Below are 21,629 nucleotides of genomic sequence, written 5' to 3'. Positions count from 1 at the left end.
TTATGAAATAATTATTTGTGAAGTATTGTAGTCATTAATGACTTCAAACTGGCTAATAATTAAAATTGCTCGACTAATAAGGTTCCTTATTAAAATTGCTCTCTTTCTCTCTCTCTCTCTCTCTCTCTCTCTCTCTCTCTCTCTCTCTCTCTCTCTCTCTCTCTCTCTCTACCTCTCTCTCTCTCTCTCTCTCTCTCTCTCTCTCTCTCTCTCTCTACCTCTCCGTCTCTCTCTCGCTCTCTCTCTCTCTCTCTCTCTCTCTCTCTCTCTCTCTCTCTCTATATATATATATATATATATATATATATATATATATATATATATATATATATATAATTATATATATTTGTATTTATATTTTTTTTTTTTAGAAAATGTTTGAAGAAAGTTAGAAGATACTAAAAAACTTGGTATTATACAAGCCGAAGCGATTTAATTAATTCAATTGACAAAAAACGGCGTGTGAATCGCAAAAGAAAAAATTATATTTTTAATATTCGTTTTGGATGTATTGATTAATAGCATTTATTTTTAAATAAATTCATTTTGCAACACGTTTTTTAATTTTATAAAATTTCGTCATAATAGTTTAAGGTAAATCCCACATAGGTTATAGGTGGAAAACATCATATGTAAAAGATCAAAAATGCTACACATTTTGAATACCAAATGGGATAAAGTAGCAAATACAGATTAAGTTAAGCCTCTCTGAAAGCTTCGATGATTAATTTTAAATTACTATTTAAGTAATTTTTAAATTAAAAGCATTTTAAAAATTATCATAGAAGCATTCGGACTTTCATTTGTCTAGTATTGATTACTTTTATACCATTTGGATTAAAATATGTGGCATTTAAGATCTATAACATGTAGTATTTTCCACCTTTATCCCATGTAGGATTTACAACATAAAACCCATGTGGGATTTACCATATGAAACCCACATGGGACAAAATAATAATCCCCATATGGGTTACATATGGTAAAAACCCACGCGTATCCCATATGGGATTTACCATATGGAATCCATGTGGGATTTACCATATGAAACCCACATGGGACAAAATAATAATCCCCACATGGGTTACATGTGGAAAAAATCCACGCGTATCCCATGTGCGCTTTTTCACTGGGATGCAATTTTTAAGTGAAAATCAAACTGTAAAATTTGATAAATGTTTCAGTATGTTTTAACGTTACTTAATTCGAAGTTTACGTACGTTAGATATTTGCATACAAGTTCGATCACGTATTCTTATAAAATAAAGTGCTGCAACACTTTCTCGCCACTCCTCGGTTGCAATGGCTGCAAATTGTTCTGTGTCACACACGCTCGAATGAGCACAAACACTACTACTAACGCTATTAAGTTCGACAATAATATATAGAGATGTGAAATTTTTATACATTTCTGTCAATGGCTGCTTTATTTATCATCTTATAATTAATTTCACTTTCTTTTTTTAGACGATTTTATAAAAAACAGAAAATAAGTTTAATAGTTTGTGTATTTTTGGGATAGTGGCTAATTTATTTGAAGACCTCAGTGGAAAAACCGGCGTTGTCACATTTAAAAAGTATTGAGAAAGTATTTGTTGATCAATAATAAATGTCTTTATTTAAAGCAAAGAGAAAAAAATTTGTGTATAAAAAATTACAAAATGTTTCGTTTTGAATAAATTTTAAATAAAATAATTATAATATAAATTTTTTTAAATTGCTTAGTTTCATTTGCTTTAAATAAAGACTTTTATTAATGAGCAATAAATACTTTCTCAATACTTTTTAAATGTGACAACGCCGGTTTTTCCACTGAGGTCTTCATTTGGTTATACTCTTGGATTTAATACCAAAGCGAAATAAGTTATTCATATCAACAGCCTTTACTTAAAATTAAATTATAACTATAAGTTTATTGTTCTGGGCCAAATACTTTGAAGAACAGATGATGATTTTTAAAACCACTTATGTAATGCAGGCGCAGATCTACGGTATAGCCGTTATGGCTAAGGCTACACCTTAAAATAATCTATGAAATGAAAAATAATATAGTGTTCCAATAAATTTTCAAAGTAATAATATTAATAGTTATGATAAGTTTGTTTGCCGTGTAAAATCGGCTTTAAAAGAGGTTATTTAAAACTAAAAGGAACTGAGATTGGTAACTGCAACGTATAAAATAGCTCTGTGACTAAGCTACAAACAACCTAATTTTACGGCATCGGCTCAACTAATGTTTGTGAAAGTTGTGAAAGAGTAATATGTTTTTATTTTAGATTTTTTAAAGACAACTGCGCAAGTTTCGTGAATACGAATTTTACAGTTTTAAACTTACGCCAAACTTAAGCCAAACATACGTAAAAAAAAAAAAAAGTTTGCTGAATACGCTATAAAGTTAGGGTTGCACACGAGTTTCGCTAAACTTACGCAATAAAACAAACACCCGAGTTGATTTTTATTTTTATGAACCAAGTTTTCGTAAGTTTATAAAACAAACTTTTCTAATATTGAATTCATATAACTTCCAACAAATTTGAATTAGGGATCATTACTATTTACTATTTTTTACCGCCTAATATAATGGCAATAGTATTTTTATAAAACTCTGCTATAAAAACTTAATGTTTTTTATTAAATACCGTAGGGGAGACCGGGGCTAGTTGGCCGCAGGGGTAAGTTGACGAACTGCGTTTATCTTTAGAGCCTTTCATCAGAAAGTGACAAAAATTACTCAGAAACTTCCTCATTAACCATTTCATCATTCACTGTAGTATTGTCAGGATTCGCGCATGCGCATGGGAGATATTGAGATTTATGCGTTTTTTGGACAAAAACGTAACTTTTAGAACATCGCTTCCTTTTTACTTTACAAAGAAAATATTTAGTCGTATGAAAAAAAAATTATTGTAAAAGTTCCAGTCACAATTGGTTTACTATATCCAGTCAGACTTTTTTTTCAAAGCTGCCGTTTTTCAGTATCTATAGACTGTTTATTAAAAAAAAAGCTTTCGGGGTAAGTTGACAAATTTTTCACGGGGTAAGTTGGCTCATAGCATTTACTATGGAAAAAAATATTTATTTTTATAAAATTATTTTTTTTTATTTTTTTTATTTTTAACAATATTGAAAATATTTATTCTTACAAAAAAATTTAAAAAAAATTTTGTTTAGTTTTTTTTTCCATAGATAAAAGGTGGGTTACTGTTTGGCTTCTATACGGACTAATATTTGGTACCAGCTAAAAGTAATATAAAATTTTGGGATAAAATTGTTGCAAAAATTAATTTTAAAAAAATTTCTATTAATTTTGCACTTAATAGTGCATTAATAATCATTTTTATAGTTTGCGCCAACTTACCCCGTGGTGGGGTAAGTTGGCGCAAATTTTTTTTTTTTTTTTGAGGGTCCGGAAAGGCCCCAAGAATTTTTTTTTATAAATGAATACAAATTTTATAAGATACCCTAATCTATACTCTTTAAGACTACACTTTAATATTTTTAAAAAAATGTACTGTTAGGGCTACAGAGCTCATAGAGTAAAAAACCGAGCCAACTAGCCCCGGTCTCCCCTACAATCTTTTTAATTCGAATCTCCTTAATTCGAAAACCTCTATAACTCGACTAAACGTAAAGTCACCGTGAAATGCGCTTAAGAAACTGTTTTGTTTAACTTTCTATAATTCGATTCTCTATAATTCAAAAACCTCTACAATTCGAATGGATTTTTCAGTCCTGTCAGTAAGATTCTCTCGTAAATCGAAGTTTTTAAATTTTTCGTATAAAAAGCTCGTTAACCATCGAACTCTTTTTTCAAATTTCGAATGCTTTGATTTTTTTGTTAAACAAAAAAATCAAAACATTCCTTTATTTCTTTCTTTGTAAAAAAAATCATGGCATCAAAAAGACTGCATAAAGAAAACAATTTAAAGCTGAAATACGAAGCTCTACTGGAATTGGAGAAAGGAAAAACAAATAAAGAGGTTTTGAAAATCTTTGATATTCCACCAAACACTGTTTCAACCTGGAAAAAGAATAAAGATAAAATCTTTGACGCTTTTTGTCAAGGAAATTTGGCTAAACGGGTTAAAGTTGATACGTATTATCAAGTCAACAAAGCTGTACTTGAATGGTTCAAACGAATGAGAGAATAATGTCCCAATCAGTGGTTTGCTGGTAAAAGAAAAAGCTTTATATTTTGCGAAAGAGTTAAGCTTCGAATATTTTCAAGCTTCGGATGGATGGCTAGACAGATTTAAGAAAAAGCAAATTAATATCTTATTTTATTATCTCCAATTTTTATAATTGATGACTTTACAATATATGATTATTCTTCAGCGTTTTCTTTAATTGCTTTAAAAAAATAAAGTAAATATTTTCCAGAATTAGACATTCTGGAAACTTGCGAAGACCTCAAAGTTAAATTCAAACGTACGTATCGCACATATAAGTTACGTCAAAGCAATTATAATTTTTTTTTGTTGGTATGGTATATCTTTCAAAACCATTTTTAGAGAGGCAAAGTCTGTTAACGATCAGATGATCACTTCATGTCTCAAAACCACACTACCTACAATTCTCTCTCGATACCCACTTGAAAATATTTTTAATGCCGATGAATTCGGTCTTTTCTACCAATGTTTGCTAGACAAAAGTTTACATTTAAAAAATGAAAAGTGCACAGAAGGCAAGCATAGTAAAGTTTGCTTGACTGGGATATCCGCAAGTTGTTAAAGGAGAAAGTTAAAGAAGAAAGACTTTCAATGTTTGTAATTGGAAAATCTATTCATCTAAACATCATTCTATCTAAACTGCTATGTTTATGCAAACAAAAGCATGGAATTTTATTCCAGATCAAATCTTCGTAAATTGTTTCAAAAAATCAGGAATATCATTAGAAACAGGTGAAAAGCATGTAAATGATGGTAGCGACCCTTTCTGTGGCTTAGATGTAGATAAGACTGTAATGGAAAACTTAAGAGATGATCTCGAATTGTTAAAAACAAAGTTCAATGCAGATTTTAACCTCACGACCAACGAGTTAGTAGACATTTTGATGTTTGCTTTGCCAACAAATCATCAGATAAGGACATAATTGCAGAAGTTTCTGAGCATGATGCTTTTAAAACTAAAGAGGAATCCGATGATGAATGCATTGGTGTTTCTGACAATGCTGCAAAACCAAGTCTGAACAAAGCGACGCATGCTGTCACTGTACTCAAAAATTATTGTCTTTATTCTAACCTTGGAGATGATTTGACGAAGGCTCTTAAAGACATAAATTGTGTCATTGAAATGGATTTAAAAGCCTCAAAAAGAAAATATACAATTACTGACTTTTTTTGAGAATGTAAAAGTTTAAATCACATACTATATATTGCATTTAGGCCTAATAACCACTATTTGATTGTTTGTTTCATTTCTATTCGTTACTTTGCAAGAATATTTGAAAAAAAGTCAACTTTCTATAATTCGAAAATATCTCTAATTCGAACTTTTTTTTCCCCGTTAAATTCGAATTATAGAGATTGTACTGTATTTATTTAGTAAAAAATAATATTACAAAAATTAGGAAAATAATTTTAAGTAGAAAAGAAGGTTTAGAATTGATAAATCTACAAAGAGGTTAAAAAGAGCAGATAAATTTTGACAATTGTTTAATATACAATTAATAAAAACTATAAAAACTTTCATTTTCTTCAATCATAAATATCACGTTAAAGGCGTTTTTTCAAAATACAAATAATAAAAAATTGTATACAAATTTGACATAACCATGACCATACGTTTGAAGTTTACATAATGCCTAAACAAGTCATACATAAAACATCACAAAAATTCTTGTAATATTTCCGATGTAACATTCAACTATATATTATCGCCTTCAATCTAAAAATAAAGTTTAACTTGTGTTTTTGTACAATGCTTAGTCTAATTGGTTGACTTGTGTTAATTCTGCCTGAACATAGTGTACATCATCTTCATCATTGTCCTCAAAGTTTATGTCATCTGGAATTTCTAATCCTATGAAATAGTAAAGGTTTTCCAGTAAATTGCTCATAAAATATACTTTACAACATATTGTTTAGATGAGCATTTGTTAGAAGCTCTAAAATGCTCCATCACTGTTGTGACCTCTAATAGTTTTTGAGATAATCGAAGGATTGCTTCACATCACTTTTTACCCGAAGATGAACTTTATTAAATTATATTTTCTCTAGTGTAGTTGACTGATTAAATGGTGTAATCATGACTAGTAGATGTACACCGTGATTTTGACACTACCTGAGAGCACCATTTTTCACCCTCTCTGACACCCTCTCTGAATACCTGTCGGAAAACATTTTAGCACCCACTTTTGGAAAAATGTTTTGATACTACTCTGAGAAATATTTTTTGGTATCACTCTCGGAAATATTTTTTTGGTGTCACTTGCGGAAAAGTTTTTTGCGCCACTTTACGATTTTAGTGTCTGGAAAATTTTTGTTACCCCGTGAAAAACCATCAATTAGTGACGCCACTACTTGATTACTTTACACCGCTTATTAGCAATCAATTTGTAACCCCTCTCAGAAAAATTTTCCCATCCATGGTTTAGTACTATTAAGCGGCAATTCCATGGAGGGGAGGCTATTGATTAATCTATAAGCATCATGTAGATTATATTTGTTATTTAATATAATATTGAGAGAAACGACCTCCATCGAACTCAGCAACTGCATCCATAACAAGGAGCACAACAATATCCACTTGTCCAGTACTAGATATTCGAGTAATAAGTATTTGGGTGCTATTACCTGTATTATTAAGCTTTAGCCCTGATTCGCTTAAAGGTTGATTGGAACAGCTTCTGAAATCAGGTGCCAAATATTGTTGGTTACCCAAATAAAAGCCATTAGGTGTTACAATTTGAGAGCAATCATCACTATTTAACATATTGGTTTCTGTACTAACGTTGCAAGCTGATCCACTAAGACACCTATTAGATTCTTCTACAAGATGATAAAGTTGCATTACGTTTGAATATAGTCTATTAGGCTGCCCATTTATTAAAACATCAATTCTGGTAATATTCATTGAGATTTTTCTGGTTGACTTGCGAAAGATTGATTGGGGAGTATAAATTAAAACATATTTCAACGAGTTGCATGCAATATTTACATTAAAAAGTCATAAAGTTTAAGTTGAATTTCCTAGCACACGTTGATGAAGATTAACTTGCTCGAATGAAAGACCAAAACGTGAAACACTACCGTAAGCAATTTCTTTTATGAGTTGCTCATTTTCAACAACTTCATATTGCAGAGCTAAATTGTTTAACGCATAGTTGGTATTTTAACGCATTTACCTACCCCCGCCTATATACGTAGAGTAATAGTTAACAAAACTCATTCTAATAAAGTACACTAAGCTGATTTGCTTCATCTACCTCATGACAAAGTTGGTCGATATAGCTATAAATATGCATTTATGGTTGTTCACCAAATAAGCCGCTTTAAAGACGCTAAACCTATTACTAACAAAACAGCAGCTAATGTTTCAAAACCTATTGCAAAAATATACTAGCGCAACCCTCTCACCTTGCCAAATCTTATCCAAAATGGTGCTGGAAGTGAATTTAAAGGGGCTGCAACAAAACTTCTTGGAAAAATTAAGTCGCTTTTTAGGTAAAAAACCAATTGATGTAATAAAAATGAAAAAACAATTTTACCCCATCGATGCCAGATGCAAGAAATGAATTTTAATTTTTCCTAGAGTAATAGTTCGTTACTTGTATGCTCCCGGTGAAATAAAAGGGGGCCAAAAATAGGCTACTGATCCTATATGGTCATTAAAGACTTATTCTATTAATTCAGTTGTGCGACAAATAGTTAACCAGCTCTTTATTGTCTTGTAGGTAGACCAAATAGACAAATTGTTTGTGAAGAATTGCAACTTGTTCTGTTTGGAACTCAATAACCTCCTGATAGAATTCTTAATTAGATTCATGACCACATGCCAAAGTTGTAATTCCGTCTTGAACAATTTATCGCTAAGTAAGAAGAGGTGATAGAGACGTTTTTACTTGTTTGTATACACCAATTTGGTGTCCCTTGCTCTTAATTCTGATCTGAGTGTGTTTTAGTTTGCTCATTGAGGCATTGCTTGTACAATTCATGCTTAAGATCTTTTTCAACAACAGTTCTGCAGTCTAATTTTGCTATCTTCTTGTTTTCTCCACCAGCTTCGAGGAAAGAGTACATTTTAGGTCTTACCTTGACAAAGTCTTGAATAAGTCGGCCATTAGACTCATCCTTAAACATACCGACAACCTTTATATTAGTCTTGTCAAAGCATGGCTAATCTTTTCGACATTCACAAAAATTGTAACAATCTGTCTTTTTTTTCATATCTTCATAAATATATTCAGCTTTCACTTGGTACAATAAACTATCAGTATTGGTATAAAACAATTGTACCTTTTCATTATATTTTAATTTAATCTGGTTGTACCAGAAATTTTACATAAGATGTTTTAAATGATCAAAGACAGCATGCCCAATATATATTGACTTATTAAATTTTAGTTGGGTTTTTGTTCTGTGATTAGCAGCAAGATCACCATTAAATATATTATGTGATAAGTAAACTGAGTCAACAACAAGTTTAGGTAATTGATTTTCTTCATTTTCACAAACAAAGTGAACATGTGTTTGCTTTCGAAGGTTCTCCATAGTTTTACCAAACACGCTATTGTTCATGAGTTCAAAGAAATCTTTTTCAAAAGCTGTAGTAGCTTTAGCTCTTAAATCAGTGTTCATCCGAATATAAAGAGCCATCCGAGGTTCTTGCTTAAACTTTACAGCTCTATGAATTTTAGTAACATTAATTCCAAGTGAATGATAGAGTTTAAGATTACAATAGTGTGCAATGTATTTTTCTTTGTCTCGCAAACTTGAAACAAACTTTTCGCATTTAGTAGATATTACATCAAGTTTTCTTACCATATCTTGCTGGCATTCACTTAACCACTCTTCTTTAACTACCATCCACTATGGAGCATTAGGGTAGTCGTTGTCGATAAGTGCTTTATAAGTAAAAAAACTGCCTCTAAATGTGAATAAAACCAAGTTTATTTTATTTCATAAAGTAAATAAATGAGAAAATATTCTAAATAAACTACTAAATCTAATAATCAATAACGCTAACATTAAAAGAGAAACTTCAATTAACTTTTTGGGCGTAATATTAAATAAACATTTACGTTGGATTGATCATTTAAAAAGCATAAAATATTCGGTTAAACCATTTCTGAATGATAAATCTTAAAAAAGTTTATATTTTTCATTTACTCATTGTTAATTGATATATTTTAATATTGCATGGGCAAGTGCAAACTATGGAAAATTAAAAAAATTGTACTGTAAACAAAACATGCCTGCAAAATAGTATTTATGCTGATGAAATTGTACCATGCGAGCCTCTTCTGCGTGTAACTAGACGCATTAAACGTTTATAAAATCAATTTACACCAAGTTTTGAATGTTCATGCATAAAATAAGGGTTGGACTATCTCCTAAAAATGTTTAATCCTAGTTTAAAAAAGTGGGGCATAAATACCCGACAAAATTTTCGAATAATATTTTCGTTTTCCCTAAATATAATTCGAAACAAAGTACAAATTCAGTTCGGTATAGTGGACCTTATTTGCGGAAAAAATTTCCTAATATTGCAAACACGAAAAAAGTTAGTATGCAACAGTTTAAAAATGAATCGAAACAGGTGTTTTTATTTATGGATTTTAACATATCCGATTTTAGATGCTTTTTTTAAACTAAAATTTAATTATATAAAGTATGCCTCAGAAATTATCAACATTTTTTTTCATTAAATTCAGTTATGATGTTTCCTCTGATCTTAAAAGTTATTATTGAAACTTATTCTGAGTTCTTAAATATTTTTTTATTATTTTTTCATTTTCTAAACTGTTAATGAATTGTTATTTATTTTACTTTTACTCAAATTTCTTTTAAGATGTACCTAAATATTACGGTTTTTATAAATTAAGTACTATTTTATTTTATAATTTTTCATTCCTTATTTAATTATTACTTTATTACAAATTGTTAAATATTTTATTTTTATATTTTTCAAAACATACTTTGTAAAAAATACGTAGATAGTGTGGCTCTCGTAAATTCTTTAATTAAATAATTTATTTTTTGTTTTTCTTTTTTAATTTTCTTTCAGTTTTTTTTGATTACTTGATTATTACTCTTAACATGATTATTGTTCTTGAAGTATTTCTTAACCTAATTGTTATTTATTCTTACATTTTCAATTTTCAATAAATAATTTGTAAAGTATAAATATATTACATAGTTTTTGAAAATACGTTCGATTGGGACTCGGTGATAAGACAAAATAATGTTCTCTACTTGCCCCGCCAGTTTTTTTTTTTTTATAAATTTTTAAATTGTAGAAGTTATTAAACGGCGAAATAAACATACAAACAAACAAAACAAAAAAAAAAAAAAATCTTATTTTGATAACTTAACTTTGAATACTAATAGTGTTTAATGTAAACGAAGTTGGTTAAAGAATATATAAAAAAGGTCAATCATCTAAATTGGGATGAAACGCAGTTTTAGCTGTAAGTAAAAAGAAACATAGAATTAGAAAAGCTGCTGATAAATGTGGCATATTTACGTTTGCTCTACATTTGCATTTGCTAATTAGCCATTTCATCAAAAATGATTACAAATAGTTTCAGCATACTTTTTGTGTGATTTATGTTATTCATAAAACTTTTTTCTTTGTTTCAAATTTAGAAGTAGTTACCAATTTAATAATATATAGGTTAAGGTAGAGCGGAGGTATTTTAAAATAAAACAATAAAAAATTTTTTTTTAGCTGTTACTTCTTATTTGTGGTGTATGGGTTTAAGAGCGTGCAGTATCTTTTGGCTTGTTGATTTTTTAAGAGCCTGAAGTCTGAACATATCAAGATGATTAAAAACCTTCATTTTTCATCATTTATAAAACTTTACAATTGACGAATAACTGCAGCTTTTTAACTGTCCCGTTTTGCCTTACCCACTTTAAAATGTAAAAACTTTAGTAGTATTGAATTTCGTTACTTTGGTTGTTGTAACTTATTTTAAATATTTTTATTTTTCGTTTTTTCATTTTCTTTTATCCATGATTTTTTAGAAACTTGAAAAAACAGTGTTAACAATGATTAGTTTATCCGCAACTAGCATTTGTTTCTTAAGTATCCCAAAATGCCCCTCTCTACCCCTAATACTCAGTGTAAATCATAGTGTATAATTTGAGAGGTAATCATAGTGAAAAATTGAGTGGTACACAAGTACCACTCAATTGAAAAAACTCTTTTCTAAATAACGTTAAATCTTAAAAGATGAGTTTAAATATACGTTTTAAAAAATTTTGTATTTTTAAATTAAATACATGATATTTGTTAAGCAATACCATCACGTCAGCAATCAATAATTTTTGGTACGCGGTTGGGTAGTTACAAAACAACGAGTGTCTACAACACTTTTATGCAAATATTTGTGAAATCCCAAACTGGTAGAACCATCACAATTAAAGTTAAACCTGCTGATACCATAGACAATGTAAAAACTTAAATACATGTCAAAGAACGTATTACATACACACCAGCAGCTTTTTTTTTTTGCTGGTAAAAAATTAAAAGATGGTAGAACATTAGGCAACTACAACATTCAAAAAGAAAGATTGCCTTCATCTTGTTCATCGAATAAGAGGAGGTATACAAATATTTGTAACACCCGTCACTGGTAAAACCATCAGGTTGGAGGTTAAACCTACTAATACAAATGACAACGTAAAAACTAAAATACAATACAAAAAAGGTACCTCACCAGACCAGCAGCGTTTAGTTTTTGCAGGTAAGCAATTAAAAGACGATAGAACATTAACCAACTACAACATTCATGTGGGAGATACTCTTCTTCTTTTTCTTCGATCAAAACGAAATATTCATATATTTGTGAAACCTTTCACTGTTAAAACCATTGCATTAGAGGTTGATTCTAAAGATGCAATTGAAAACGTAAAAGCTAAAATACAAGATAAAGAAGGTATCCCACTAGACATGCAGCGTCTAATTTATGCTGATACACCATTAGAAGATATTAGAACATTATCCGACTAAAACATTCATTAAGGAGTAACCATTCGTCTTATTCATCGATTAGGAAGAAATATGAAAATATTTGTGAAACCTCTCACTCGTGCAACCATCACGTTGGAGTTTGAATCTACTGATACAATTGAAAACGTAAAAGCTAAAATTCAAGATAAAGAAGGTATCCTACCAGACAAACAGCTTTAAGTTTTTGCTGATAAACGATTAGAAGATGATTGAACATTAAGCAACTACAACATACAAGTATGAGATACTCTTTTTGTTTTTCTTCGATCAAAAGGAAATATGCATAAATTTGTGAAACCTCTCACTGGTACAAACCAACACGTTGGAGCTTGAATATGCTAATACAATTGAAAATATAAAAGTTAAAATTCAAGAAAAAGAATGTATTTCACCAGTCCAGCAGCAATTAGTTTTTGCTGATAAGCAATTAGAAGATGATTGAACATAAAGCGACTACAACATTCATGTGAAAGGTACCTTTCATCTTTTTGTTCAATTAAACGGAAATATGCAAATCTTTGTGGAAACGCTAACTGGTAAAACCATCACGTTGGAAGTTGAACCTGCCGATAATATTGAAAACGTAAATACAAAAATTTAAGACAAAGAAGTTATCCCACCAGACCAGCAGCGTTTAGTTTTTGCTGTTGGGCAGTTGGAAGATGGAAGAACTCTCAGTAGCTACAATAATAATAGCGAATCTACTGTGGTTATTCAATTGATATCAATACGACCCAATATGGTATGCAAATATAGTTTTACTAAATTTTAGGCATTAGTTGCAATAAACATCTTTATGTTGGGCTTAAGTCCACATTAGTTTTGCTCATTGGTTACATCAGGTAGCAGAAACTCCTAAATTAAAGTTGTTTAAATTTTTATTATGGAACATTAGTTGCAATGAAATTTTCTTTCAAACTAATTAAGTTTCTTTTATATTTATAAAATTAAAAAAAAAAACGTAATTGAGGACAAGTTTAAGCTGCCATTTTTAAAAATTTTCAAGCATGATAGTAAAAGTTTTATAAATGCTAGAAAATCTAAATTTTCAGTGTATATTTAGAGTACTAATAACTGGGGTTTCTACCACGTATGTGAAAAATGCATAACTATTTTTTAAGTCATTCAATTTTTTTCAAAAAGTAGTAAAATGAATTACCCAAAAAGGTAAAAAAATATACATAAAATAAAAATTAAATTTTCATTGTCATACAAACCCCAGACAGCACAACAAGAAACATTTCCTGAAAATTTCAAATCAAAATCTTTATTAAATGTTGAGAAAACGTGTTTTATGTGTTGCAAAATATTTTAAAATAAAACGCTAGAAAAACGCTTATAATGATTGTGTAATAAAAAAAGTCTAAAATTGTTATTATTCTAAAAGTCACTAACAAAATATGATGCCTCTCCTTCGTATTTTTTGTCAACAAACCTTTTTTTCATAACTTTTACTATCTTTAGTTGGTATAAGGTATCAGCAGAAGAATCTTTTTTTGTTTATACCTGCTGTGAAAGTCTTTTTTATTTTGAATCATTACCAAAAAAAACTTCTTAACACTTAAAAAACTTGCAATCGGTAATGAGGCTGTAGTTTTTTTCTTTTCTCTTTTTTTGATGTGTAATAACTGTTTTTGAATTTATATTTACGTTTTCTAGTTGTGCAACAAGTTATTTTTTATTTAAAAGATGCAAACAAACTTCAAATGAAAATAGTTTTTTAGCAAGCAAGCTAATATGATGCTAATAAGCCGAAAGAAGTGATATTACTAGTAAACTTTGAGCTGTGAAACTTATCTTACATTTTTTTTTGAGCACTGGTGAAGTATTAGGCTCACAGGATAATTTTAGAGCTAAGTTTTATCTAAAAACTTGACTATAAAGCTAAATAACCAATAAATAAATTCGTTGTTATGGTGGTTGCAAGGAAAGCCTGAAAAACAATAGTGGCCTAAATTATGATTATTTAAAAAACTAAATTAGTTTACAACAAACCGTTTTTACTCAATAATCTCTGTAAAGTTCATCATTAAAATTGACTAAAAAAAAGTTGAAAATTTTTTTAGATTTTTATGGGGGTCTGCTATATTAATGGACCATTAGTGGCAGGGCTAGCCGATTACTAGCCGCTAACTAGCCGCTATGTCACATACTGAAAAGTTATTGACTTGCTACTTTTAGTTGATGCCACTAGTTGTCCACTTAGTAATTAAAAAACAAAATTAAAGTGGACTGCTCAAAACGTCTATATAAGTCTGCTGCAAATCCAATACAAAATGTTTGCGTGGTTCGCATATACAATTAACAAATTGAAATGTGTTTAGGTAATCCGTTCAATTAACAACTTTTTATCGTGGCTGGGAAGCATGAGAAGATAGAACATCAGGGAACAGAAAAGTTCAAAAATAATCCACTCTTCATCTTTACAATCTGTTGCAATGTATACAATGTATATATTAAAATGCAATGTATATATGAAAAATAATGTATGCAAGTATATATGAAAACTCTGACTGACTGAAAAACTATCACTTAAGAAATTGGTTTTGATGATGCAAAACACGATGTGAAGACGAAAGAATAAAACAATGAAGGTCTCGCCAACGAAAAACGTTTTCTTGCTTGTAAAGAGCTAAAGTGGCTATTCTTTTTTTTGAACTTTGATTAGTGGCTGAAATATATTTGTATTTGTGTATTTAACTTTTAGAATATGAATGTGAATTTAAATTTGTAAGAGTGTGTACTTAACTTAGTAAGAATGTCTATTTTACTTTGTACGATTGTGTATCTAACTTTGTAATAACTTGTACTTAACTTTTCGTAATAATGTAACAACTTGTTCTTAACTTTTAGTAAATAATGTAATAATTTGTACTTAACTTTTAGTAAATGAATGTGTATTTAACTTTGTAAGAACGTTTATTTAACTTCGCAGGAATGTGTAACTATTTTTGTAAGAATGTGTAATAACCTTCCTAAGAATGTGCAATTAACATCGTATTTGTAATACAATTTAGGCTATTATTTTTAATTTATTTTGTGAGATAATATAAAGACTTATATTTGGTGTTTAAAATGGCTCCGATAACACGCGATAAAATTAATCTTTTGTATTAAGCTACTGATGTTTGTAGTGTTATTGTCTAGAAATAATTGCAAACAATTATTTCAACAAAAATGATCTTATTCAACTTTAACTTGATAGTTAAACATTGTGCTAAGGACTTTAAATTGAAAACAGAGTATTACATTGACAGACTTATTGACAGACAAATTGACAGATTAGATTGACATATTAAATAAACAGAGTATTAAATTTAAATTGAAAACAGAGTATAGAGTTGGTAGTATGTTGGAAATAAATTGTTTATACAACTTTAAACCTTTTTATATCATAGATTACAAGAGTTATACAGGATTTATTAAATATCAGGGTTCGAAAAAATTTGTATAAGCAGATATTCGCCGATAAACTATGCGCATGCATTCGCATAATTATGCGCATTGCTTTTTTTTCACCTTCCAATAATTAAAAACCGTTAAATTGTTTTGATTAGACAAACAGACAAAAAAACGAAATATAATTCTAGTTTTCATGAAAATTTTAAATAATGCGCTTTTGGAACAAAAAAAAATCATTAATTTTAAGAGTAGAAATGAAAGTTAATAAATTTTAATTCCACTATTAAATCTTTTTTAAAAAGATTTAATGGTGGAATTAAATTTATTAACTATATATATATATAATTAAAACACTTTTATAAATAATAACTTTAACTTATTAATTATAAAAGTGCTTTATGTAAAGAAATAAGTAAAACAATGAAAAAGTGAAAAATTTATAGATTAATTAAAACAATTTTATAAATAATAACTTTAACTTTTTAATTATAAAAGTGCCATAAATAAAGAAATAAGTAAAACAATAAAAAAGTGAAAAAGTTCTAGGTTGATTCCACGTTTTTCCTCAAACAGAAAGACAATGGAAAACTTTAAAATAAGTAAATATTTTCAAAATCTTGATACAGTAAAGAGAACTGGAACTTGCAAAGCCTGCCAAAAGACAATTCAACGGGAAAGAGATTGCACCACAGCACATAAACGACCATCATTTCCAAACGCTAGTGAAGATGAGAAACGATTATTTGCAAAACAAAAAGCCGAATCATCAATCAACTTTAACAACGATATCTTAATCTCAGCTGAAACATACTAATGTAAAAAATCCTGAATAATCAACATAAGAAATTGATATGAAGTTAGCAAACTTCTTTATCCGAACTGGAACATCTCTTTGTCTTGTTGAATCTGAAGCTTTTAAGGATTTGATTAAAGCACTTAATTCATCCTTTGCATCATTATTACCGTGCCACATTGGGCCAGAATAGTTTACTTTTGAGACAAAATTAATTACAAAGTTAACACTAGTAATGTATTTACCAAACTTAGCTAGGGTACCAAAATGAGGTCTGCACTTCTAATGAAAGTGATAATTTTTATATTTAGTTGCTATGCATAGCTAGTTTTGCATAGCAACAACCTGTCTCTGGTAGTTAGAGATTTTTCATTTGTGCTACGTACACTATATCTGACATAGGTATTAGGGTAAGGTGAAAAAACTTCCTTTCGAAATTGAGAATTTAAATATTACTTTCAGATGTCCATAGACATTTTAAGATATATTATAATTTTTTTTTTCTGATATCTTCAAAATAAGTTACCAAAATGGGGATTTAAATAACTTATGATGAATAAATTAAATAAAGTTACTATATTTGTTCGGAAGAAAAATAAACGGAAACATTGCGTTAAAAACAATATACAGATTTAGATAAATTAAAATAATAACACTTATTTTTAACTACTAAATTAATTAATTGTAAAATATTATACTATAAAAACAGCATTAAATATTTTTATAAAATTACAAAAACATTTAACTCTCATTTTAATGGTATGTAAAGTTATTTTCTATAAATTATGCGTTGTTTACCTTTAAAAAAATATTAGGCGTTTTCAAGATTCTGATGTGCAAAGGTTAAAGAGATTTTTAAGTATAATTATAAATAAGTTTAGGGATAAAATGATCAAATTCAATAAATAAATTATATACGTGTATATATGAATGTATAAATGTATATATATATATACATATATATATATATATATGTATGTATATATGTATATATATGTACAAATGTATATATATATATATACATATATGTATATATGTATATATGAATATATATGTATATATGTATATGTATATGAATGTATATATGTAAATATATATACATATATATATATATATATATATATATATATATATATATATATATATATATATATATATATATATATGAATATATATATATATATATATATATATATATTCATATATTATATATATATATATATATATATATATATATATATATATATATATATATATATATATAAATGTATATATGTATATATATAAATGTATATATGTATATATATATATACATATGCATATATACATACATATATATATAAATATATATATATATATATATATATGAATATTTATATATATATATATATATTCATATATATATATATATGAATGTATATATGTATATATATATATACATATATATATATATATAGATATATATATACATATATATATACACGCATATATATATATATATAGATATAATATATATATATATATATATATATATATATATATATATATATATATATATATATATATATATATGTATATATATATATATATATATATATATATATATATATATAAACACATATATAAATATATATATATATATTTATATATAAATATATATATTTATATATATATATATACATATATATATAGTGTTTATAGAATAATACATGTTATGAACAAAATCAAAAGGACACGTAGTTTTTCTTTCCCTGGCAGCATAAAAGCTAAAGAATTCATTGGTCATGGTGCTTATTTCTCACCCTCTGAATTACCAACCCTCACAAATGTTTTACAATTACTGTTGTTAGTAATGGAGTCCATAAACACCAATCTTCAGTATGTGTCAAAAGAATATATTCACAAAGCAGCCAAAAAAACATCTTGTAAAGAAAATTATTATATAATATATTTTTTTTCTACTCTTTCATTACTATAGCTATTCTAAATATGCACATTTTTTATTTAGGTTGTTCCACAGTTTAAAAAAGTGAATACCAACATTCAAGTTCAACCTAATCATTCTATAGTTCAGCAAATTGAAAAAGAGTGGAAAGTAATCACTCAAACTGTTTGTGGAAGAGTGACAAATACTCAAATGGATAAGTTATATAACAAAATTGACGCGTTATTTGATATTCTTTGTTGCAAACTTGGTATTAAATGCAAGGAAGTTCCAATTTTTTCTGACCCAAAATGTTCTCATTGTGCTATTCTTTCGATCTGTAATTGTCCATTAAGTTTAAAAACTCCTGAAACAGAGCTTAAGTTTATCAGAGCTCAGAGATTATAAATTGGAATGAACAGAGAATGAAAAGCGTGTACCAAATACATAGTAGAGATAAAAAAGAAAATACTCGGCTAGCTAAGCAATGCAAAAAAAAAGAACAAACTTTAATGTTTAAAAAATTAGAAGTGAAGAAAGTAGAGTTAAGTAATAACGAGTATTTTAATGAAAAATTAGAGGTAGATATGATTGAGAAAGCAAATAAACCTTCTAACTAGTTTATGGACACCAATATTGACGACGCAATAAAGCAATCTACCATCAATGCAAATCACTTTCCTCTTCTTGCTCAAGCAGTTATAAGATACGGAACAAGTAACAGAGAGGCTGCTGCTCTTTATTCTGCAGTTCTTATAGATCTTGGGATTGTTAATGAAAAAGATAATAAACTGGTTATTGACCATCACAAAATTCATAGGGAAAAGAAAAAAGTAATGGTAAAGCTCCAGACAGTAGATTTACAGTTGAATAAGTCAGAAGATATTAAAGCAATATTTTTTGACGGTAGAAACAATTTAACTCTTTTTAATGATCAAGTTAAAACAACATTAAAATATTATTCTAAAACAGTAAAAGTGAACTTCTACGCTGTCACTAGTGAATCAGGTGTAAAATCCGTATTCCATTTCTCTCCTCTTAAGCCTGGAGTAGGCGAAAAGTCTGCGTTAATGATAGCCAAACCTATAGCAGATTGGTGTAGAAAATTTGATATAAACTTACAGTATATTGGAGGAGACTCTACAGCTACTAACACTGGAAGATTAGGTGGGGCTATAAAAAGAACAGAGGATCTTTAAAATAAAAAGTTAACATGGATTATATGTATGCTGCTTACTAATGAGCTTCCGCTTAGGCATCTTATTCAGAAACTAGGTGGTAAAACAACTTCTAGTAATGGGTTTAGCGGAAACGTGGGTAAACTTTTAAGTTTTGCTACATTACTTCCAGTAGCTCAGGCATTTCCAACAATAACCATTGGTAAAAGATCAGTTGAATTAAATCAAGATGTGATTGACTATCTTTCAACTGATCAGCTCTATGGCTATAAAATGATTTTCGCTATACGTTTCGGTAACATATCTATATATCTTATAAAGATGGAGTGTGGTCCTGTCAATCACAGCAGATGGTTGACCACTGCAAATAGACTAATGCGAATTTGGGTATCAGTTCATGGACTGTCTGTGCGAAACCTAATTACTTTATGTCGTTTAGTTGAAGTTATTGGTGTTGTTTACTATCCAATGTGGTTTGATATAAAGGTGAAGTGGTCTTTTATTGAGGGTCCAAGACATGGTTTAGAAACCTTTAGGTGGCTCATATATAAAAAATAATCAATTTTGTAAAAAAAATTTTTTTTTTTTTAAGGTGCTATTTGATTTAAAATTTATAACTATTTCAGAAAACTTATACATTTTGCATAAAATACTTACTAATATTACCTTACTTAATTTTGTTATTGGTCAGTTTCGTTTTTTTTGCTAATAATTTCTAATTATCGGAAAACTTTGGTCATTGTTTTCATAACTTTTTATTTTTATTCTTTTTTTTGAATTCAAAACATTATATCATGAGATTAAAAAACGCTTATTGGCTGAAATTATTAGTGTATGTTCCTTAATCATTAGGATTTCAGATGTACTAAAATGATCAACTAAGAATAGTTTTATCAATTTTTATAACAAAACGCCTGTTTTTTCTTATGTATAAATTTGTGATTTTTTTAAATATTGTCTCTCGTTTTTGGTACTTTAATTATTTTTTCATTGTTTTAGTAGAAATGAATGAAAATAATGTAATGAAGCAATAACCAAAAATGTTTGAGTTTAAACCAAAATTAATCAAGAAACATTGTTTTGAATTTTTTTCTAATTTGCCCTTTTTATCAATGATTTTGTTGAAAGTTGCCTCGAATATGATTTATTTATAGTTTTTTTTTAATGAAATTTGAGTTTCTTATATCATTAAAAATACAATAAAATATATATGAACCGTTGCAATTTATTATATTAAAAATTCATTTTTTTCTATATGAACCACCTTAAGTAAAAATGCAAAACCAGGTTACCAGGGATATTGTTAAAAAATATGTCATATAAGGAGCCTGGTTTTCTGACAGTGAAGCTGTTTGAGCCACTTTGCTTTGCAGTTCTATAGTGGAAAAACGGGTTTTTGCAGTGGATTGTATTAAACAGATCAGAAGAGGTTTCAACAAAGCAGAAACGTTTATCCGAGAAAGGACTCATTCTTCGCATTTAAACATAGATGCAAAGAATCTCACTGAGTTGTGTTCTTGGACTCATAATGTATTTGAGTCAAGTCAAACATGTAGCTTTACAACTGAGACAATAGTTGATTTTAAGTTATATCCTATGGTTGTTGACTCCATAACATGCCACACACAAAGTATTGAGCGGGCTGTTAAACAAACAACCAGAGCTTGTGCTGCTTTTGAAATATATTTATAGTTTATTATTTTCTTGCAATAATAACAAAATGTATATGAAAAATATCTTTTTTTTGTATTGTACAAATTAATGCGTAAAAAATCTTTTTTACAATTATCAGTGAGGTATAGATATAATCTAATACACTTTGGAACACAAGTGAACACATTTATAATTATATACAAAAAATGATTAACACGTTTACTTTGAGGTAAATAGAGTTTTAGTTGCTACATCTTGCAACATTGCGCACTGTTAAGCTCAAAAGCTGAAGACATTTTTTAGAAACCTCGCTTCGACGACGTTTTACTATTTGGTATTGATGTAAATTAAAAATGCCAAAAAATTTGTCAATGAGTTCTGTTAATTTTTATAAAATGAGGATAATAAAAATATGTTTATTCTTAAATTTGAGAACTGACAACCTGTAATAGCTCTACCGCACATCAACTCGTATGGAAATAACCAACATTAAGGTTGTCAC

General features: G+C 28.4%; 1 pseudogene; it reads left to right on the top strand.

Moving 5' to 3' along the window:
* The first annotated feature begins 11,542 nt into the window (after window positions 1-11,542).
* On the top strand, window positions 11,543-18,704 carry LOC136081448 (polyubiquitin-B-like; annotated as a pseudogene).
* Window positions 18,705-21,629: the final 2,925 nt, after the last annotated feature.

Source organism: Hydra vulgaris, chromosome 06 (genome assembly GCF_038396675.1).
Source record: "Hydra vulgaris chromosome 06, alternate assembly HydraT2T_AEP".
Classification (NCBI taxonomy): domain Eukaryota; kingdom Metazoa; phylum Cnidaria; class Hydrozoa; order Anthoathecata; family Hydridae; genus Hydra; species Hydra vulgaris.
Note: the sequence above shows the minus strand (reverse complement) of the source record. Positions and strands in the feature narration are given on the sequence as shown.